A 24,064-nucleotide genomic window follows, 5' to 3' on the forward strand; every position below is an offset into this window, starting at 1 on the left:
AAGTTTTCTAAGATTATCTTTAATGGGCAAAACACTGCAAAGTCCAGATAGTTCCTAATCGGATTCATTTGCAAATAAAATGTCCTGAACCTTGAGACAGCTCATCAGAACTCAATGTCCTGGGTCAGCGTAGTTTATTCACATTGTCAGACTCAATTTCCAGCAACTATTTGACATTGCACACATATGACACAATGATTACTTCAAGTACTGATACATATTCATACAAACAAAGCAGGAAAATCCTACAGATATTTTCTAACTAAAACTAAAAAAAAGAAAATAATAACCTGCTAGTTGTTTCATAGACAATGTTAATATTTTTTTTCCCTTATTGAAGAATGGGCCATCCATTCTAACAAATGGCAACAAGTAATTTTCCAGGTCAAGGCTTCACTACAATGAGTCTGTTAATTTTAAATCAATGCTTTAATTTTTAGCTTGATAGGGCAGGGCACAATAATTAATATGTACTGCATCGCTGGGTTTAGGCATTGAAAATTCACAAACAGATCAAAGATATGGCAAAGGGGCCACTTTGTAACACATGGGCTTGTTGCAGGTAGATAAAGTTTATAGCCTACAGAACAGAGCACTTATTCAAACAATAAAATCATTGTAATAATGTTTTCTGAAACTTAAAAATTAAAAGAAATTGTACGTAAATAAACTAAAACTGTTCCAGTTTTTAATGTAGAATTTTGCAAGTAATTACGATACTCAAATGCCTACATATCATTTTTTAATAAGAGTCTTTATTTACTGATATAATCGCTGCACTTTCACTCTTTTGCTACAATTGCCCCTGGACTTCTAAACAAAATTAAATTAAAAAAAAAGTGTTTGGAAAGGTGGGGGTAGGTCATAGGGGGAACTTATTGTAGAATATGGGAGCCACTATAGTAGTAAGAGAACCCTCTCCCTATGTTATTCTCTGAGTCCCATGTAAATAAGAAAATTGGGTAATTTTTGATTCTCTTCTCATGTAGAAGAAAGTGTGAAAAAATAATTTTTAAATATTCAGCCTTCCCTGTTAATTTTCAATCGCATGTAACTTTAATGCTGGGAATAGACCACGAGATTTTTTTGGCAGAAAGATGGTTCGATAGAAAATTTTCCATATGTCCGATCTGATTGTTTTTCTGATCAATTTCTCATAGAAGTGAATGGAAACCGATCAGAAAACCGAACGGAAAGTAAATCTGCTGAAAAATCTCATCGTGTATTCCCAGCATAAAACACAGCTTTGTGATCCTTCTTAAAGGACACCTGAGATGAAGAACACCTAAGGATTTTTACATACTTGGGGCTTCCTTTAGACCCTGTAATCTGTCTGGTCCCTTGGATTCTGTCCTGTCCCTTCTGTTGTGCCACTATGAGGACATGCATGATCCTGGCCATGCACACCATCAGATTGCACTTCTGTGACTGCGAAAAAGTTTGCACAGTTTCAGTCAATGTGATCTGCAGATGCGTAAAATGCTCATGGGAGAAGGTTGGGGGTGCGCGCCTGGGAACGCATATGCGCAAAGGCCCGCAACGAAGGCAGTTGGGTAATTAATTGGACCAGTCTGCAGGAGAATGGAGGGGTTTGGATGAAATCAGAGGGACCAGACTGACTAGAGAGAGTTGGAGGAAGCCCCAGGTAAGTAAAAAGTGTTGTTCATCTCATGTTCACTTTAAAGTTACTTTTTAAAGGTAGCCAAACACCATTCTGTCTTGGTTGTACAATCTTCCCACATCTATGTGGTATAATGCTCAAAAGATTGAGAATGATTTGAAGAGGTTGTTATTGTGTAAGCTCTTGTGTGGAGTGGAATTAAACCTCTGCTTCTATCTTGGTTTATTTTTTAATGTTTTCATTTGAATAAAGGAGGATATTTTATCTAGCATCCTGGGATCCAGGTGTTTATAGTTCATTGTTGGGTATTCCTTTCAAAACCCTTGTGCACAGCTTAATAATACATTAGTGGCCCCATTCCTCAGCACTTGATGTTGAACCAGTTTTAATGTTTGGCTGATCAGGATATGGCACATAACATATCAAGAAGTGATAAAAAAATAAAAATCACACGTGCAAATTTACAATAATAATCACAAAATTGTCATGACTAAATAAGCAACATACATGTTAAATCCCTCCCTACAGCCTACCATAGCAGTCCACATAGATAGAAAAACAGACCCACAGCTTAAAGTGGACCTGAACTCTTGCACAGGAAGAAAAACATAGAGCAATGCACCCTGTATGTATTTAGAGAGTTTAGCCTGTTTAATTCCCCCTCATTTGTGTCTAATCACAAGTTATAATTTACTCTCACCCCGTGTCACATGACTGCCTATGGCAGAGATGGAAGATAAACCCAATTGAAAGCACAGGCTGTTAACAATATGTCTGCTTCCATGAATCAGGGAGTAGAAACAGTGAAGATTTATTTTAGGATTTGTCTCAAAGTATCAAAGAAATGTTTTTTGTTTAAAGGTTATTATGCTGTTGTGTATCATTTAGAGCAGAGAGGACATTCTGTGTTCAGGTCCACTTTAACAGGACTAGATAAAATCTGCGTATTGCTGAGTCACAAAATCACTGGGAACAGTAGCTGTTGTGTTTTAGCAGAGAATCGCATCTTAAGGTGCACATACAATGGGTTGCAAAAGTATTCGACCCCCTTGAAGTCTTCCACATTTTGTCATATTACTGCCACAAACATGAATCAATTTTATTAAATTCCACATGTAAGACCAACACAAAGTAGTGTACACATGAGAAGTGGAACGAAAATCATATATGATTCCAAACATTTTTTACAAATAAATAACTGCAAAGTGGTGTGTGCATAATTATTCGGCCCCCTTTGATCTGAGTGCAGTCAGTTGCCTATAGACATTGCCTGATGAGTGCTAATGACTAAATAGAATGCACCTGTGTGTAATGTAATGTCAGTACAAATACAGCTGCTCTGTGAGGGCCTCAGAGGTTGTCTAAGAGAATATTGGGAGCAACAACACCGTGAAGTCCAAAGAACACACAAGACAGGTCAGGGATAACGTTATTGAGAAATTTAAAGCAGGCTTAGGCTACAAAAAGATTTCCAAAACCTTGAACATCCCACGGAGCACTGTTCAAGCGATCATTCAGAAATGGAAGGAGTATGGCACAACTGTAAACCTACCAAGACAAGGCCATCCACCTAAACTCGCAGGCCGAACAAGGAGAGCGCTGATCAGAAATGCAGTCAAGAGGCCCATGGTTACTCTGGACGAGCAGAGATCTACAGCTCAGGTGGGGGAATCTGTCCATAGGACAACTATTAGTCATGCACTGCACAAAGTTGGCCTTTATGGAAGAGTGGCAAGAAGAAAGGCATTGTTAACAGAAAGCATAAGAAGTCCCATTTGCAGTTTGCCACAAGCCATGTGGGGGACACAGCAAACATGTGGAAGAAGGTGCTCTGGTCACATGAGACCAAAATGGAACTTTTTTGCCAAAATGCAAAACGCTATGTGTGGCAGAAAACTAAAACTGCACATCACTCTGAACACACCATCCCCACTGTCAAATATGGTGGTGGCAGCATCATGCTCGGGGGGTGCATCTCTTCAGCAGGGACAGGGAAGCTGGTCAGAGTTGATGGGAAGATGGATGGAGCCAAATACAGGGCAAACTTGGAAGAAAACCTCTTGGAGACCGCAAAAGACATGAGACTGGGGCGGAGGTTCACCTTCCAGCAGGACAATGACCCTAAACATAAAGCAAGGGCAACAATGAAATGGTTTAAAACAAAACATATCTATGAGTTAGAATGGCCCAGTCAAAGTCCAGATCTAAATCCAATCGAGAATCTGTGGCAAGATCTGAAAACTGCTGTTCACAAACACTGTCCATCTAATCTGACTGAGCTGGAGCTGTTTTGCAAAGAAGAATGGGCAAGGATTTCAGTCTCTAGATGTGCAAAGCTGGTAGAGACATACCCTAAAAGACTGGCAGCTGTAATTGCAGCAAAAGGTGGTTCTACAAAGTATTGACTCAGGGGGGGGCTAAAAAATTACGCACACCCCACTTTGCAGTTATTTATTTGTAAAAAATGTTTGGAATCATGTATTATTTTCGATCCACTTCTCACATGTACACCACTTTGTATTGGTCTTTCACGTGGAATTCCAATAAAATTGATGCATGTTTGTGGCAGTAATGTGACAAAATGTGGAAAACTTCAAGGGGGCCTGAACACTTTTGGAAGCCACTGTACATCTAGTGGTGATGGGAAGATTTGAACAAGAGACAGATTTCTCTCTGATTGAATCTGATCAGAAAGAGATCTGCCGGTTCCATACCCCACAGGCCAATTACCAAATCGATTTCAGCATGAAATCTCTTAGAAATTGGCCTTGTGATGCCACATCCGCCGCCTCCAGCGCTGCCCTCTTAGTGTAAATGTGCCCGCCATGCATGCATTTATACATGAATACCACTGTGCCCATTAGTGTTGGGCGAACAGTGTTCGCCACTGTTCGGGTTCTGCAGAACATCACCCTGTTCGGGTGATGTTCGAGTTCGGCCGAACACCTGACGGTGCTCGGCCAAACCGTTCGGCCACATGGCCGAACTAAGAGCGCATGGCCGAACGTTCCCCGAACGTTCGGCTAGCGCTGTGATTGGCCGAACGGGTCACGTGGTTCGGACCCGAACGCGCTCTGATTGGCCGAACGGTCACGTGGTTCGGGTAAATAAATACCCGAACCACGTCATATCTCCGCCATTTGTCTGTGGGTTTAGCTTTGGGTAGGCAAGCAGTGTAGTTCGCGCTCCAGCCACGCTAGCCAGGGTCCCCCCCAGTCATTGTGTGTCGCAGCTGGGAACAGTAGTACACCGCTCGCTCAGCCACACTATATATAGCATTGTTTACTGCCACTGTGTACCTCGCTCAGCCACACTATATAGCATTCTGTGTACTGTTCTGTGTCTGCTGGGAACAGTAGTACACCGCTCGTTCAGCCACACTATATAGCATTCTGTGTACTGTTCTGTGTCTGCTGGGAACAGTAGTACACCGCTCGTTCAGCCACACTATATAGCATTCTGTGTACTGTTCTGTGTCTGCTGGGAATAGTGGTACACCGCTCGTTCAGCCACACTATATAGCATTCTGTGTACTGTTCTGTGTCTGCTGGGAACAGTAGTACACCGCTCGTTCAGCCACACTATATAGCATTCTGTGTACTGTTCTGTGTCTGCTGGGAACAGTAGTACACCGCTCGTTCAGCCACACTATATAGCATTCTGTGTACTGTTCTGTGTCTGCTGGGAACAGTAGTACACCGCTCGTTCAGCCACACTATATAGCATTCTGTGTACTGTTCTGTGTCTGCTGGGAACAGTGGTACACCGCTCGTTCAGCCACACTATATAGCATTCTGTGTACTGTTCTGTGTCTGCTGGGAACAGTAGTACACCGCTCGTTCAGCCACACTATATAGCATTCTGTGTACTGTTCTGTGTCTGCTGGGAACAGTAGTACACCGCTCGTTCAGCCACACTATATAGCATTCTGTGTACTGTTCTGTGTCTGCTGGGAATAGTGGTACACCGCTCGTTCAGCCACACTATATAGCATTCTGTGTACTGTTCTGTGTCTGCTGGGAATAGTGGTACACCGCTCGTTCAGCCACACTATATAGCATTCTGTGTACTGTTCTGTGTCTGCTGGGAACAGTAGTACACCGCTCGTTCAGCCACACTATATAGCATTCTGTGTACTGTTCCTTGTCTGCTGGGAATAGTGGTACACCGCTCGTTCAGCCACACTATATAGCATTCTGTGTACTGTTCTGTGTCTGCTGGGAACAGTGGTACACCGCTCGTTCAGCCACACTATATAGCATTCTGTGTACTGTTCTGTGTCTGCTGGGAACAGTAGTACACCGCTCGTTCAGCCACACTATATAGCATTCTGTGTACTGTTCTGTGTCTGCTGGGAACAGTAGTACACCGCTCGTTCAGCCACACTATATAGCATTCTGTGTACTGTTCTGTGTCTGCTGGGAATAGTGGTACACCGCTCGTTCAGCCACACTATATAGCATTCTGTGTACTGTTCTGTGTCTGCTGGGAATAGTGGTACACCGCTCGTTCAGCCACACTATATAGCATTCTGTGTACTGTTCTGTGTCTGCTGGGAACAGTAGTACACCGCTCGTTCAGCCACACTATATAGCATTCTGTGTACTGTTCTGTGTCTGCTGGGAATAGTGGTACACCGCTCGTTCAGCCACACTATATAGCATTCTGTGTACTGTTCTGTGTCTGCTGGGAACAGTAGTACACCGCTCGTTCAGCCACACTATATAGCATTCTGTGTACTGTTCTGTGTCTGCTGGGAACAGTAGTACACCGCTCGTTCAGCCACACTATATAGCATTCTGTGTACTGTTCTGTGTCTGCTGGGAACAGTAGTACACCGCTCGTTCAGCCACACTATATAGCATTCTGTGTACTGTTCTGTGTCTGCTGGGAACAGTAGTACACCGCTCGTTCAGCCACACTATATAGCATTCTGTGTACTGTTCTGTGTCTGCTGGGAATAGTGGTACACCGCTCGTTCAGCCACACTATATAGCATTCTGTGTACTGTTCTGTGTCTGCTGGGAATAGTGGTACACCGCTCACCCGCCACTGTATAGCATTGTGCACTGTGTCGCTGCTGGGAATAGTGGTACACCGCTCACCCGTCACTGTATAGCATTGTGCTCTGTGTCGCTGCTGGGAATAGTGGTACTGTATAGCATTTCTGTACTGCCACTGTACTGCTGCCAGTCAGCGTGTACTGTAAGGATAAGTGAAATGAGGAAGAAATCCGGTGAAAGAGGGAGGGGCAAGGGAAGAGGTGTTTCCCCTGACGGTTCACGTACAGGCCACAGGGGAGCACCCAAGAAAACCCACTCAATACCGCCCATGTTGTTCAGGACAACAACCCTCACAAATCCAAAAGAACAGGACCAGATAATTACTTGGATGACCTCTCAAGCGTCCAGCAGTGGGTTAAGCAGCACCAGCACATCACGCACGAGGTCCGAGTCCTCAGCCAGTTACAAGGAGCCAGTGGGCACAAAGCTGACACAACCGGCAGCGACACCACGCACACAACTGCCAGATAACCAGTCCGATGAATTACCTCAGGACACAATGGGGTATTCGCAGGAGCTATTCCCAGCCCAACAAACTTCCACCTTTCAAAGGTCAATGGAGGAACAGCCAGAAATGTTGTGCCTGGATTCACAACCGTTAACTGTGGGAAATGCACCGCGCACTGAAATACAAGGCGAGTCCGAAGAGGACTCGGAAACCCAAATCCCAGAGCAATTTGGGCAGGAGGGGTTGCAATTGCAGGAGGTCGGCCGACAAGATCTGGAAGACGACGTTGGAGTGTGCTGCGCAGAGGTTGTTGTGGGGAGCTCTACTCCACGGCGGCGGCCCACAATGACATATGATGAGTTTGAGGAGATGGAAGAGGAGGGTATGGACAATGTGGACAGAGACCCAGATTTTGTTTGTGAACGAGAACATCGCCGTCGTAGCAGCAGCACAGATGAGTCTGTTGAAGAACCCACTGCTGCACGAGCTCGCCTTGTGCCACAAGGTAGGCGGCGCGCAATTTCAGGCACCACAAGCGTGGAAGTTCAAGTGAGAGGCAAAAGAGGAGCAAACAGAAATCGCCAGCAAGGAGGCAGGTGCTCCAAAGTCTGGGCTTTCTTTGAAGACTGCACTGAGGATGTTACCATGGCGATTTGCAAGGTGTGCAAGACCCGCCTGAGCAGGGGGAAAAGTATTAACAACCTCTCCACCACCAGCATGAGCCGTCACATGCTATCCAAACATCCCACTCTTTGGGCAAACGCGTCAGGACAGGGTACCAGAAACAACACTGCCTCCCTTGGGTTCACCAGACCCGCCTCAGCAGCAGCAGTAGCCCAGCCATTGCGTGGTTCACAACATTCACAAACATCAGACGACGCTGACACTGTCACTTTCCGGAGTAGTGCTCTTGAGGTCTCCCAGTGTTCAAACACAACAACCAACAGCCCTTCCGTGTGCAGCGCTACGGTTCAGTTGTCTGTGTCGGAGATGTTTGAGCGCAAGAGGAAATTGCCAGCAAATGACCCCCGGGCCGTGGCAGTAACAGCCAGCATAGCCAAGCTTCTGGCCTGCGAAATGCTGCCATATCGATTGGTGGAGACAAACAGCTTCAAGGGCATGATGTCAGTGGCCATCCCACGTTACGTGGTTCCCAGCCGCTACCACTTTGCACGCTCTGCAGTGCCTGAGTTGCATGAGCACGTGGTCAGCAAAATAACCCGAAGCTTGAAGAATGCCGTTGCCTGCAAGGTTCACCTCACCACTGACACCTGGACGAGTGCGTTCGGCCAGGGTCGATACATCTCCCTTACCGCGCACTGGATGAACCTTGTGGAGCCTGGCAGCGATTCCTCACCTGCTACGGCACGGGTGTTGCCCACGCCACAAACAGCTGCACCGCCGTCCCTCACACTGGATAACAGCAGCACCTACCTCTCTGACTCCTTCTCCTCCAACGCATCTCAAAGCTGTACCTCATCCGGAAACGCTAACCCAGCAGCAGTAGGATCGTGGAAGCAGTGCAGCACAGCTGTTGGCATGCGTCAGCAAGCGTTGCTGAAGCTAATCTGCCTTGGGGATAAGCAGCACACAGGGGAGGAAATTTGGAAGGGAATAAAGGAACAGACGGATTTGTGGCTGGCACCGCTGGACCTGAAACCGGGCATGGTTGTGTGTGATAATGGGAGTAATCTCATTCGCGCTTTAAGGTTGGCTAAGCTGACACACATCCCTTGCCTGGCGCACGTGATGAACCTAGTAGTTCAGCGGTTCCTGAGGACATACCCAGGCGTGGCCGATCTTCTGTTGAAGGTGCGTCGAGTGGCCAAACATTGTAGAACTTCCAGTACTGCTTCGGGGGCACTCGCCAAGATGCAGGAGCGCTTCAATCTCCCCCACCATCGCTTGCTGTGTGATGTCCCTACGCGCTGGAATTCTACGCTGCACATGCTAGCCCGCTTTTGCGAGCAGAAGAGTGCAGTGGTCCAGTACATGACGGCGCAGTACCAAGGCGCATCCGGCCAGCTGCCAAGCTTCTGTGGATCCGATTGGGCCAACATGTTGGACCTCTGCCAAGTCCTCCAAAATTTTGAGCAATCCACGTTGCTTGTGAGCAGTGACAACTCTTCAGTCAGCATTACCATACCACTGCTGTGTTTACTGAAGAGGTCGATGTTAAAAATCAAGGAAACAGCTGTCATGATGCAACTGGGGGAATCTGAAGGAGAAAACGATCAGCGTGATGGTACCAACATCAGGCCATCCGCCTCAGGGAACGCTGGCCCCAGCAGCTATGACGAAGAAGAGGAGGAGGAACAGCTGGAGTTGGAGCAGGAGTTTCATGCCACCACTGACGAGGGCCAGAGCGGTGCACGTTGGACTTCCACAATTCAACGCGAATGGTCAGCAGAAGCAGACCAGGAGGAAGGTGACGACTATGATGAATCACAACAACTATCACAACGCTCACAAGAGGATGATGAGGATTCTGGTGGGACTCTGGCACACATGGCTCAATTCATGCTAGACTGCATTGAACGTGACCCACGCATTGTGCGCATTCTGGACAACACCAATTACTGGGTTTATACCCTTCTGGATCCACGGTACAAACACAATGTTCCAAAACTGCTTGAAGAAAGAGTCAGACAGGTCAAAATGGAAGAATACCAGCAGGCCCTTGTGGAGACTTTAGAGAGGAGATTGACATCCTCCCCCTCCTCTAGCCAGTTGTACGCAGACAGACTGACTTCCGCAAACCCAGGACGACCAGGAGGGCAGCAAACAACGCAAGCCGCAGCTAGTACCCAAAAGGGAATGGTATCGGCAGTGTCCTTGGAGTGGGAAAATTTTCTGACACCCATGCAGCAGCAGCCCACTGAACAGCAAGCGTGCAGATCCACCTCCAACACCGATCGCCTGGAGAAGATGGTCAAGGACTACATGTCAGATGACGTAGCTGTGTCTAACAATCCATCTGCACCCTTCAACTATTGGGTATCGAAGCTAGACTCCTGGCACGAACTGGCAATGTACGCAATAGAGGTGCTGGCTTGCCCGGCAGCCAGCGTTATGTCGGAACGCTGTTTCAGTGCTGCCGGAGGCATCGTCACAGATCGGCGTATCCGCCTCTCCACAGAAAATGCAGACCGTCTGACTCAAATTAAAATGAATCAATCCTGGATTGGAAACGACTACGCAACACTCCAGGACCCCAACCAAGTAACATGACCAATGAACATCTGGGATGGTTTAGCGTTTCCGGTCCCTGTTTATTGAACCTCTCATCTGTATTACACTTATGACTGCATGGCGGCAAAAAGCATTGCTATATCCGCACGCTTTTTGTCCTCATGCAAGGCCTGTGTTGTTGTGTCTCAAAAAGCTTGGCCTTCTCCTCCTGCGCCTGCTCCTGTTCCATCACGTCTGCTGCTGCTGGGTTAGCATTTCCAGTCCCTGTTTATTGAACCTCTCATCTGTATTACATTTATGACTGCATGGCGGCAAAAAGCATTGCTATATCCGCACGCTTTTTGTCCTCATGCAAGGCCTGGGTTGCGTCTCAAAAAGCGTGGCCTTCTCCTCCTGCGCCTCCTCCTGTTCCATCATGTGTGCTGCTGCTGGGTTAGCGTTTCCAGTCCCTGTTTATTGAACCTCTCATCTGTATTACATTTATGACTGCATGGCGGCAAAAAGCATTGCTATATCCGCACGCTTTTTGTCCTCATGCAAGGCCTGGGTTGCGTCTCAAAAAGCGTGGCCTTCTCCTCCTGCGCCTCCTCCTGTTCCATCATGTGTGCTGCTGCTGGGTTAGCGTTTCCAGTCCCTGTTTATTGAACCTCTCATCTGTATTACATTTATGACTGCATGGCGGCAAAAAGCATTGCTATATCCGCACGCTTTTTGTCCTCATGCAAGGCCTGGGTTGTTGTGTCTCAAAGCGTGGCCTTCTCCTCCTGCGCCTCCTCCTGTTCCATCACGTGTGCTCTGTGCTGCTGCTGGGTTAGCGTTACCGGTCCCTGTTTATGGAACCTCTTCTCTTTATTACATTTATGACTGCATGGCGGCAAAAAGCATTGCTGCTATATCCGCACGCTTCTTGTCCTCATGCAAGGCCTGGGTTGTTGTGTCTCAAAAAGCGTGGCCTTCTCCTCCTGCGCCTCCTCCTGTTCCATCACGTGTGCTGCTGCTGCTGCTGGGTTAGCGTTACCGGTCCCTGTTTATTGAACCTCTTATCTTTATTACATTTATGACTGCATGGCGGTAAAAAGCATGCTATCCGCACGCTTCTTGTCCTCATGCAAGGCCTGGGTTGTTGTGTCTCAAAAAGCGTGGCCTTCTCCTCCTGCGCCTCCTCCTGTTCCATCACGTGTGCTGCTGCTGCTGCTGGGTTAGCGTTACCGGTCCCTGTTTATTGAACCTCTTATCTTTATTACATTTATGACTGCCTGGCGGTAAAAACCATGTTACCTGTGCAAAGAAACATGACATTTTCAGCATTTAAAAGACAATTTTTCCTTTGAAACTTTACAATCAATTTTCTCAAAAACTATAAGCTCTTTTTGCTAAAAAATTTTTTCCTCTTGTACCCACTCCCAAGGTGCACATACCCTGTAAATTTGGGGTATGTAGCATGTAAGGAGGCTTTACAAAGCACAAAAGTTCGGGTCCCCATTGACTTCCATTATGTTCGGAGTTCGGGTCGAACACCCGAACATCGCGGCCATGTTCGGCCTGTTCGGCCCGAACCCGAACATCTAGATGTTCGCCCAACACTAGTGCCCATCCGTCTTCGGCTTCCTCCATTTGTGCCTCACACACCGCTGCTGTATAGCTTGTGGCACATATGACGTCAAACATGTGCTATACACCAGCCGCATGTCAGCACTTATGGAGGAAGCGAAGATGGATAGGCACTGCGGAGGGCAACAGCAGACAGGTGAAGTATAAATGCATGCATGGGGGGAACATTTAAACTAGGGGGCTTAGATACTGGGGGTTCCATCTTGAACGGCCCTTGTCCTGAAATCACACGCAATTATAGCCACGCACCTGAGCAAGCACATCAGCACAAGATTTACCAGCATGTCCAATTGATACATGCAACCAATTTAGGCAGAAAATTTGTCACACTGTCAATCAGGCATGCTCTTGGCAGCACCGATTTTTATCCAGTTCAATAATTATTATCAATTCAGAAGGTCGATTGGCTGCCATGTTGAGTGATGTATGGGCATGATGTGCCAAGTGTTTTTGTGATTTAGTAAATAGGTGGTGTGTGCTGAGCTGTGGATGCTTCTCTATTAGTTGTGGCTTCCTTTTTGTGGAACCCAGGGATACTGTACCACATTACTACTTTTTCTTACCCATTCAGTTAACAAATTTGCTTTTGTGCACAAGTAATATTGCCTGTTTACAAATGACAAGTTCCTAAACTTCAGTTTGTCTGCTCTGAAAGCTACAATTGCATTTTATTCATTTTAATATATAAATACAGCAGCCATTTAGTGGTAATTTCTCATATGTCTCTACTTGTCAGCTCAGTACAGTTCCGTTTCAGCATGTGACTGACTGTAACTAATTGTGATAGTAGGTTTAAGGCTGTGAATAATCTTTTAGAACAAAGAGGAAATGCTGAGTTTCAGACCACTTTAAGTGGCATCCCTTTATCTCTTTTCATGTGTTGCAGTTCATGGAGATCATATAGGGTACCAATGTTGCTTGCAAATTTTCGCCAAAGTCATTTTTGCATGATAATGCTATTTTCAATTTTGAGAAAAATTTAGTGAAAATAGTTAGCATTTTCACGTTTTCGGGTTTTTCACGTAAAATTTATATTTTATTGCATAAATGCAGAAAACCAATATTTTTACCACAAAAATGTATGTTTCAATTCATCTGACTCCCAATGAACACAGGTGCCTCAGTACATAGTGCCCTGTGAACCTAACATTTCAAACTTCATGTCTAAAGTACTATTATAAGACAATATTATATAACAGTACATCTTTTTCACTCAATGTGTTAATCTAAACTTAAATCTATATTTGCTGAGGTTATGAGCACATGATTATGTCAATGCCTCGTGCTGAGGTGGTAACATTATTATACACTAGCTGATGGCCCAGCGTTGCCCCAGTATGCATTTAGATGGTGTTGGCTCCGCCCACTTTTTCTAACCCTAACACAATTACTCAATGACCTAGTTTGTGAGCTTAAAAACAGGGAACACCAACAGCCCCAATAGTGTAATATGTACTGGTAAATGGTTAAATTTTAATATTCACAAACCAGGGTTACCATTAGGCAACCACTGTAAAGGCAGGTGGGGAGGTTTTCCTGACCCCACTCAGGAATAAGAAGTTGCTCTCTGTAGATGAGAAAAAGGGGGTTCAACCCTCCACCCAGAGTGGACTCAATATTATGCAGGAGAACAGAGGCGGCAAGAGGATAAAGGGAAGTTAAATGAGCTTAAAAACCAAATTCTTGGTAAATAGAGGAGGTAGTGGTGGACTTACCTCCTCCAAGTAGACACACAACGACTGTAGTAAAGACAGTCAATATATTTTATTCATGAACTCCAAATATGCTGCTTTGGTTGTTAAGCTCATTTAGCTTCCTTTTATCCTTTTGGCGCCTCTGTTCTCCTTCGTAGTTTGTGAGCTTTGCAGTCTTTGGCATCAATTATTTGCATTGAAATGAAACAAATCTGATTGGCTGTTTGTGGCTCCACCCATTGAGTAACAAACATCCAAACACCCAAACGTTCACATTTATAATATAAGTAAGATTTAAAGCTGCATTGACACACACAATTACTGTCACCCACAGGGAGTGGGGCTCTATCCCTGCGACAACAGTTCAGGGGCAAGTTCTGTAGGCTAGGGAAGCAGTCTGCTGCTGTAGAGGGCAGTAGAGGAACAATGTGTGGTGCACAACGAAGCAGCATGGAGCAGGATGGATGGAGAACAATAGAATCAGCTGACACTTGGACAAGATAATCCAGCAGTCCTGTTTTCTTGCCAATTCATGAGGGGAAGGAGGGAACAGGGGCCGCTAAACACACACTAGAATTTAGGCAGAGGCTGCACCGAATGGCCGCCTTGGTCCAGAACTATCTAGCGTATGTATAAGGCTTTTTTACATTTTAGACAAAGCAACATTGGCCCTGATACAATTCCTTTTTTCTCCTGATTTTTTCCTAGGTGATATTTTCACAACTTGTCATAAAATGCCTTTTAAGCCACCAGCAAGTCAGAAAACACTCACAATAAATTTGCACACTTTTTCACCAACTTTTGGTTACTTTTTTTCAATTGTAAAATGCTGAAAAATTTGTTTAAAGAGAAGTTGAAAGTTATCTCCTAGGAGATAATTCAGGTGAAAAAGTTAATTGCATATGGGCCATTGTCTGTAATCATGTCAGCACTCGCTCTGTGAGATAAATACATTGAAAAGGTCCATACAAAGTTGCAAATTACGCTGTCTGAAACAATCCATTGAGATTGTTTCAGGTGCCTTTTCCAAGTGTGTACAGAAGTCCCATGACTACTGCTGAGAGCTTGTTAAAGTGTAACTGTCGGGCATAAAATCAAAAATCAATTCTTTATTTTTATCTGGTAATAAAGTAATAAGGATGCTAACCAGGCATTTCAAAAGTTAAAAATCACTATAACTTTTCTTGTTAATAAATGATCATTCCCCAGTTTACCTGACTCTTATTTGGTACATTGCCTCACAAAGGAGGTTGCAGGGCATGCTGGGTTGTCTTTTTTTTGCTTATCTACTTTCCTCTCAGACTTAACTAAAGCAGCCTGATTGGCTGACGCCTCCCCCCTCCCCCGATTGGCTGACGCCTCCCCCCCCCCTTTCCGCTTCTACACCTTGGTTCCTCGCTGATTGGTCAATATTTCTCATGCTGAGACAATACACTTTCTAGTGCAGAGCTGAGTGGGAGTGCCTGAAGACTGGGAGGAGGGAAGGCAATGCAAACAAATTCAGGCAGAGGAGAGTAAGGGAGGAAATTACATCAGGATTGGCTTCAAGATACTGTAGACACAGTTAAAGTGGAGAATCCTAAGAGGGATTTTCTCCTTTTTTTACTATAGAAAAATCATTAAAATCAAAATGTGGACAGTGCAATACATATGTTATGTAAGTAGAACAAGTATTTATATACTTATATATGTGTTTTTTTTCTCAGATAGTATGGCCGACAACGCCTCTTTAATGATCGAGCATGCTCAATTGCTATTGTTATAACAAACCATACTACTGGAAAATTACTCTTAAGGTAGCCATACACTGGTCGATTTGCTATTAGATCGACCAGCTGACAGATCCCTATCTGATCGAATCTGATCAGAGAGGGATCGTATGGCTGCCTTTACTGCAAACAGATTGTGAATCGATTTCAGCCTGAAACCGATCACAATCTGTGGAGCCGCCGCTGCCGCCTGTCCCCCCCTTACATTACATTACCTGACGCTGGCTCCCGGGCATCTTCTCCGCATCTTCTCCACGCTGCACCCACTCCATCCCGGCGCTTCCTGTGTCACTCCGTGTCCAGGAAGTTCAAATAGAGCGCCCTCTATTTGAACTTCCTGGTCACTGCAGTGACAGGAAGCGCCGGGATGGAGCGGGTGCAGCGTGGAGAAGATGCGGAGAAGATGCGGAGAAGACGCCCGGGAACCAGCGTCAGGTAATGTATACCTGATCGGATCGGCCGCCGCTAGCAACGCGCTCCCTACCCGCGGGCGATCGAGGGTAATTTCCCGCATGCCACGATCGACGGACCGATCCGATTTCGGGAGGAAATCGGATCGGCGGGTGCGTTTAGCGCGAACGATTGGCAGCAGATTCGATCCCAGGATCGAATCTGCTGTCGAAACGGCCGCGAATCGGGCCAGTGTATGGCCACCTTTAAGGTTGCCATACTCTTATAGATTTGCAGCAGATTCAACCATCTGAAAGATTTCTATCAGATGCCTCTCAAGTCGAATCTGACAGGAATCTATCTGATGTGTGCCACACACTAGAAACAGATTTCCAATAGATTTCAGAATGAAATCTATTGGAAATCGACCTAAATGCATTATTGGACCATTAGATCCAATGCAACTCTATGGGCCATCGATCTGCTGCCAGCAGCAGATCAACCTAGATTTTCCATCCTATCAGATAGATCAAATCGATCGAAATCGGCAGCAAATCGATCTATGGATTTGATAGAATCGATCGATCAATGGCTGAAATCGACCAGTGTATGGGCCCCTTTACTCTCCTTTCTCTACAGAACAGAACATGCTGAGTAGTATGATAAGATAAGCACTATTCCCAACTCTGAGGCAGGCTGCCAAACCATCTGCAAACTTGACTGCCCTTCCTGACTGTGATTTGTGCAATCTAACATGCTTCAGGCAGGGAACACACTTGACCGTTTTCATACATGTTTTCTGCACAAAAAAAACTGAGAACTCATCTTTTATCTCTGGCCTACCACCCCTCACAAGTGCTCTAAATCCCCAGCTGAACTCTGGTCCCCTACCTTTCGTGTCCCTACCTCTCCCTCTAGATTGTAAACCTTTGGGCAGGGTCCTCCTCCTTTTGTGTCCAGCATTACTGTGCACCCATGCTATGGATCTGAGTGAACCTAACTTGTTTAATCTCCATGCTTACCTCCAGTGACTAAGCATTACCTTGTACTCATACTGTGCTGCATGATCTTTTCTTTCTTGTATTCCTGTATTGTCATATTGCTGTATGTCATCCCTAAATATTGTCTGTAACCTAAACTAATGTCCAACGCTGAGTAATTTGTTGGTGCTTTATAAGTACAATAAATCAATAAATAAGAACTCATGTTAATCAATGGGCTAGTTCACACTTGATGTGTTTTCGATGCGCAGAAAAAATGGACATTCTGCATCATGATTCTGCACGTTTTGTCATTTTTCTCTATTAATTACATTAGCTGCTTTGAAAAAACGTGCACGTTTGTCTGTATAGAAACACAGTTGGTGTGCAGAAAACGTACGCAGAAAAACGCTTGCAGAAAACTGAAAGATAAGTGTGTTCCCTGTCTTAAAGCAAATCTGAAGTAATAAAGAAATCACTTGAAGTTTTATACATATTATGCAGAGGGAAGACTCCGGATTCCATAGAACCTTCCCGGCCCTCAGTTCTTCCCATCATTCATGTGTCATCTCCAGAGGAAATAACTTGTACCTCAAGGTCTTTGGCACTCCCTGTGCAGCTTTTGGAACTAGTCATGTCCCTGAGTGGTTCTGAAGATGAACGCATCTGTAATGTGCATGCGTGAGCTCAGACTCGCATGTGCGCAGCGTGGATGCACTAGTCTTTGAAACTTCCTGGGAAAGTGAGTAGTTCCGAAGGCTGCACAAGGAGTGCAAAGAGCTATTTGACCAAGCATATTGGTAGGTGAACAGAGGCGCCAGAAGGATAAAAGTACATAAATTTTTTTTAAAAATTGCTGGGAGGAAGTGGTGGACTCGCCTCCGTTAAAGCAGACACCAAGGACTGTAAATATATAGATATACACATTTATTGAAAATACCCCAAAGATGCAATGCGTTTCGCGGGCACAGCCCACTTCTTCAGGCAATAAGCAGGGGATAAACAACAGCAATTCAGTTATAGCAAGCAGAGCACCTCTGTTCACCTACCAATATATTTGAGTCCACCCCAGGTGGAGGGGTGATCTACCCCCTTTCTTCCTATCTACAGAGAGCGACTTCTTAATCCTGAGTGAGGACAGGTCTAATCTCCTCACCTGCCTAATGAGTGGTTACCTAGGTGGTAACCCGTGTTTGTGAGTATTACCATCTCACTGTTTCATTTATCCAATCAATTTTGACATACTACACCATATTGGGCTCTCGATTTCTCTTTAACTTTATCTGACTAAGCAGGTCAAATGGCGCCCACCAGAGACAATGCATGAATGACAGGATGGAGCAAGGACCGGGAAGCCTCTATGGTATCCAGAGCCGTCACTCTACTGAAATACAGTTTTTATGTCAGATTCCCTTTAAAGTGGAAATAATACTCTCCAATAAATATTGCAAAGAGACACCCATCCACATAGTATGAAAACAAAATATTTTACTCAGTAATGCTGGGGATACACGGTACGTTTCTGTACCGTGTATCGAGCAGCTGATCCGGCCAGCTGATAATATTCAGCTGGTCCGATCAAGCTGCTCGACCCCCGCCCGCTCGATCCCCGCCGGCAGACAATAGCAGGGAATCGAGCGGCTGATAAGGAGCGCCGGCAGGGATGAGCGGTAATCGATCCGCACACACGAGCGGGGACGCGGCTGGGGTCGATCCGGCGGCTAATCGACATTTAATGCTCTAATGCTAGGTGCACATTATGAGGTTTTCTGGCAGATTTACTGTCACATCGATTATTTCTAACATGTCCAATCTGAATTCCGATCGAATTCTGATCGTTTTCCAATCTGTTTCCGACTGTTTTCCATTCACTTAAATAGGAAATCCATCGGAAAATGATCGGAAATTGATCGGAAATTAGATTGGACATGTTGGAAATAATGAATCTTGTCAGATTGATGTAAATCTGCCAGAAAATCTCATAGTGTGTACCTAGCATACCATCTTGCATCAGTAGAAATTAGATTCAATTTCAGCATAATACTGACTGCATAAACTACTGTATATGGCCATTGATCATGCACTGCTTCCACCTGCAACCCCTACACTCCTCACCCCCATGCCCCTGCCAGATTCAAGAACTAGCAGACTCCTCACACATTTATATCTGCTTGTAGTGAAGAGCAAAAAGGTCATTTTACTTTTTGTCATCATTTTTTGTTAGAATGTTACATTTTCGCACAGGTGAGAATACGAAAATGTATGGGCATGCGTGCCAAAACACATTTTCACCAATTGCATTGTTAATGGATATTAAAAAAACACATTTCCAAGAAATTTCTCATTTATACAAATGTATGTATCTTGTGAAAATCCATTAAATTTTTACAAAAATATTGAGTGAGGTAAAAATGCAAATTTTGATGCGAAAATGATTTTGCTGAAAATGTAAGCTCATCCCTATTAACATGTTCTTCCAAATTGGGTAAGCAGTGTGGAAGGGGTAAAATGGGCCCTTATGGCCCATATGCAATTCACCTCTTCAACTGAGTTCTCTCCTAAGAGATCATTTTTATTTTCTCTTTAAAGTAAGTTTTCAGCATTTTACAATTGAAAAAGTGCCCAAACGTTGGTGAAAAAGTAGTGTCAAATGTATTTTGAGTATTATCTTAATTGTTGGTGGCTTAAAATGTAATTTATGACACGCTGTGAAAATATCACCTAAGAGAAAATTCAGGAGAAAAAGTAAATTGCATATGAGCCGAGGGGAACTAGAAGAGAAATGGACAAGACTCATTACCCAAATGTTTAGAAAAATGTTACTTTAAGACTGTAGGTGCATTTTTCCCCTCACCCCCAACCATTTTAACTGGTATTTTTGTCTTTTAGTCTTCCATTTGTCAAACTTAACTTATATTAATCTACTTGTCAGTATGATTCTTTCCAGATTTTAGGGTTCAAAATGGTACATTTTTTGATGTGCTCAGAAAAAAATCATACCCCAGAGAGATTCTGCAGAAGCCCCTGCACAGAACTCCTTTACCCGGGCAATTCTTTCTCCTTTCCTCTGGGTAGTGCTCTACCTCTATGGTGAGATCACTGTCTGTCATCATGTGACAAATGGCAATTTCACCCAAGGAATCAAGAGACTCGGAGAACCGGAAGAAGATGGACTGTGAGCATCCAGATCCTGGGGAAGGTGAGCTATTCACGGCAATGCTGAATGCATATACCTCCTGGCGCCTACCCAGGCTCTGGCTTACGGCTCCCAGCAACTTTTTTTCACACCAAGCCTAGTAAGTGTCATGACTATATATGCTATGAAAAGGGCTCTAGAAGATGTCAGCACTACGTAAATACTAGTGATGAGACTGAGTTTAGCAAAGTAGTAATTTCACAGCAAAATGAATTATGGATGCATTTAGGATGCATCATTTAGCAAATATATATTTTTATCATGTCCATAGACTGCACTGCATTTGTGCCAAAATGCAAAAAAATATGTTTTTTTTTCATGCCCATAGACTTGTATGCATTTGTACAAAAATGTGTTTTCTCATACCCACACATTAGTAAAACTAGTAAATATTTTGCAAAACTACACAAAATCAAGATTGCCCTGATCATCTACAAAATCATAATTATGATCAGAATTGTAGATGCAAAAATTATGCGAAAATTCACAAAAGTAAAATGGCAGCTGGTAACTTGTTCTTTTTCCTACTGTAGGAGACAAGCAGCACTCGAGTTTATGGGAGAGTAAATTAAAAGATACCAGTCTTGTGGTATAAATGTTAAAGATTTTATGTGTAAATGAAGTGATTTTACACAAATGAAAACTGTATGTTAGCATTAGAGTTTCCAAGCCAAAAGTAAATTCCATCAATCCAGTAGGAGGAAACCATTTTGTTTGTATGGTCTCCATAACAATTCATAATAATTTCTCACTATACTACAATGTCAACAACATGGCATTCATCACCACAGGACAACCACCAACACACACATCTCAGTCTAAAAATGTTGCCAAAGTTGACTTTTTCAGTGAATTACAAGGCATGATACTCACTCTGGCCCAGGTAACTCTTGTTTCTGCAATGCAGTGTTATTGCAAGGCATTGGTGTTTCTGAGCTAAGGTATGACACATATACAGGTCATGTTCCAATGTATGGATCTCTTGTGTTACAGCTAACCTTAAGCTTATATTACAGCATGGGTGGGAGTACACAAACACAGGGGCTAATGATGTCTGAAACATTAATGTTCATTGGAATCCGTTCAAATTTATTTTGTGTAATGGAAAGAAAAACAGCCTAGAAAGAGCATTTGTTCAGTGCATTTTCAGAGCCAGCTGATGCTTTCGGACAATTTACATCATAATAAAAAGACATTCAAGAAGACATATAAGAACTAGATGGTCCAGGTGTTCTCATTCCAGGCGCTTGTGACCCTGGGGCTGCTATATAAGGACACTAAAGGCATTAGTCACAAGTTGTCACCTGAGTATAAATGTTAGCCATTGCCTGTTGCTTCAGGCTACAATAAATCATTTCTCATTCAGGTTATTGTTGAAAAAAAAAGATATCTGTCTGTGAATAATATTTACAGCAGATGACATATGCTTTAAACCTAACACACCACTGAAGTTTGTGACAATGACACTTGACTTGAGATAAAATATATTTAACAAGACACCCCAAAGAGCAGGGTAATGTGCAAAATGCAATATCCCACAGCAGTCAGATATAGCGTTTAACAGTCTTCATGTCAATTCTGAAATTCCATAGGTTGCTATCTTTCCTGTGCTTTGTACTGACTTGACTTGTGTTGCAATGCTATCCATGCTGTGAAATTCAACAGCATATAAAACTGGGAAAGGTATATATAAAGGTGGCCATACAGATTTCAGCCAGAACATTAGTTTCCCCCATTTTTTTCATTGAAACGATTGATTGTATGGAAAAATAAAATGCATTTTCTTTCAGTTAGATAAAGCCATCAAATTTCCAGAATTTTAAATGTTTTGATTTATTGGCCATAGGGGAGAATAGTTTTCAGAAATAAATTAAATAGTGTACGGTGAATTGGTTTGATTTTTTTTTTAACAATAAAATGAATTATAAAGATCTAAAGAAAAAAACCAAATAATTGTACGGTGTATGGCCACCTTAACACAAAGACCATATATAGCATGGAAAATTGTCATACCTATAGGCGTTTAAAGGCAATATACACCAATCCAAAGATAGGGTCCAGCAGTAATCTACTAAATATATATCCCAATACTGGGGGGTTTAAATGTACAGTAACAGCATGCTGTGGGTGACAGGTTGTCTTAGAGGACTGACTTTAAGTGCTAGAGTCCCTGGTTTGAATCTCAGGACACTATCTGCATGGAGTTTGTATGCTCCCACATTTAAAAAATATGTTGATAAATTAGTTTTCCCCACAGGTTGCTTCCGATTATAATGGGTATTAGATTATTAGCTCCTCTGGAGGACATTTAGTGACATGTCTATGAAAACTGGAAAGCTCTGTTTAAGATAGCAGCTCTATACACATATCAATAATGAGTGAAGAGATAAACTGAATATGAACAGGAACAAGATGTTCTATATATCCATGCCTACAGTCAGTTTGATATCAACTAGCAACAAATATAACATCATTGCTGCTCGCAAAATACTTCTCACAGTTTCACATGACAAAATGACTTCATCACATGTGTAAAGTGTGTCAGGTAGCCCAGAGGGCAAAAGACACACATGGAAAGTAATTCCAAAAAACAATTTGCGCCAATCAATAAGTTAAACATCTCTTAATTTTGCATATTAGTAAAATAATATATTTTAAGTAATTATTTAAATAATTATTTTTACTACTTAATTAGAACTTAAAATAAAATATTTACAATACAAATTCATGCATTTTAGTGGATAATATATACCCCCAAACTTTTAAAACATGTTAACTGTCAATTTACACATGTCTACAATGGATAATACATACAACAATAAAATGCAGAATCCCACTTGTAAAATGAAAATCAGTATTACTATGTATCTGCTGGTATTGCTAAATTTCATGCATTTCTCCATATTATACTTGATCTGAAATACAGAGTAATGCCGCATATCAGTGTGCTACAAGTATCTGTATTGTCTCACTGACATATTAACAGAGCACCTGCTGTGCCCTGCACTGACTAGGCACAAGTAAGCAAGATAAGAGATCACTTACTTTATACTTCACACTCTGCTTCTCATTGCTTGTAACAGGATTTCAGTAGAAACGAAGTCAAAACCTGATGAGCAGAATAAAAAGAGCAAAATGAGAACCACTGGAGCTTCTTTTTGCATAGAATTTCTCCCCAGCTTGATCTCTCTGAGTCTCCAAAGCTGCAGCGCAGCGGTCTATAAATATTGACCCTAACACTTGCTCAGTACTTTACTTGCTCATGGAACAGGTCTGTGTTACCGTACACCATGGTAATACTCAGATGAAGTTCTCAGCTGCTCAGACAAAGCAGTGGATTGGCTCACCACCCTCCAACGGAGTGCCTGCCTGGAAATACCATTTCACTGCCAGCTATACAGATGCTGTATGCCTTTCCAGGGGCCCAAATCAGGAGAAGAAATAAAACATACGTATACTCACCTTTTAAACAGAAACAATTGGATCAGCCTTGACTGCAAATATCCCATGCACAGAGCAGCTCCCGTCAGATTGCAATCTACTGCCTTGCCTCCCACGCTGCGTACCTAACTTTCGGGAGAATAGTTTGATTTCCACTGCTGCCGTCTGGTACCCATGCTGTGATCTGGCAGAATTTAAGGGGAGCTGGGCAGCTTGCCCACTAGAGGTAATGTTCCAGATTTTAGCTTAAAATAAAATAGCATTCAAGGCTGGTATTTTCCAACACATTCCCTATAAATTGTGTATAATGCCAGCACAAGAAGATGACTGGTACTTGCTACTTTACTTGAACAGGTGGCACGAGGTGTGGCGCTGCCGTTCATTCTGCCAGACCACTTAATATGAAATGATTTTTACCATTTTTTGTGTGTGTGACATAAAGAGGGTATTCATTCAGCCTGACATTCAGAATAATTTAATTTTGCTTAATCATAGCACATAATTTTACATTTTTACACTGTTTGTTTTTCCTGCTAAACAGTAACTGATCACAGTTTCAAAAGCACAAATTATATTCGTGACTGAAATGTCTCCATTTCTGCTTTGGGGGATCCAGCAATATTTTTAGCAATTGTATAGTTTTTTTTTTCATTTCTATG

The 24,064-nt window shown here is 43.4% G+C and overlaps 1 protein-coding gene across 6 annotated transcripts in view; it reads right to left on the reverse strand.

Annotated features, from left to right (window-relative positions):
* BMPR1B (bone morphogenetic protein receptor type 1B) overlaps positions 1–24,064 on the reverse strand; it is a 664,739-nt gene that overhangs the window by 290,337 nt on the left and 350,338 nt on the right. For all 6 annotated transcript variants that reach the window (XM_068232346.1, XM_068232391.1, XM_068232364.1 and 3 more), the window contains one exon: positions 23,010–23,073. The gene's annotated coding sequence lies outside the window, so the exon portion shown is untranslated. The remainder of the gene's footprint in view (positions 1–23,009; positions 23,074–24,064) is intronic.

This window comes from Hyperolius riggenbachi, chromosome 1 (assembly GCF_040937935.1).
Source record: "Hyperolius riggenbachi isolate aHypRig1 chromosome 1, aHypRig1.pri, whole genome shotgun sequence".
Taxonomy (NCBI): Eukaryota; Metazoa; Chordata; class Amphibia; order Anura; family Hyperoliidae; genus Hyperolius; species Hyperolius riggenbachi.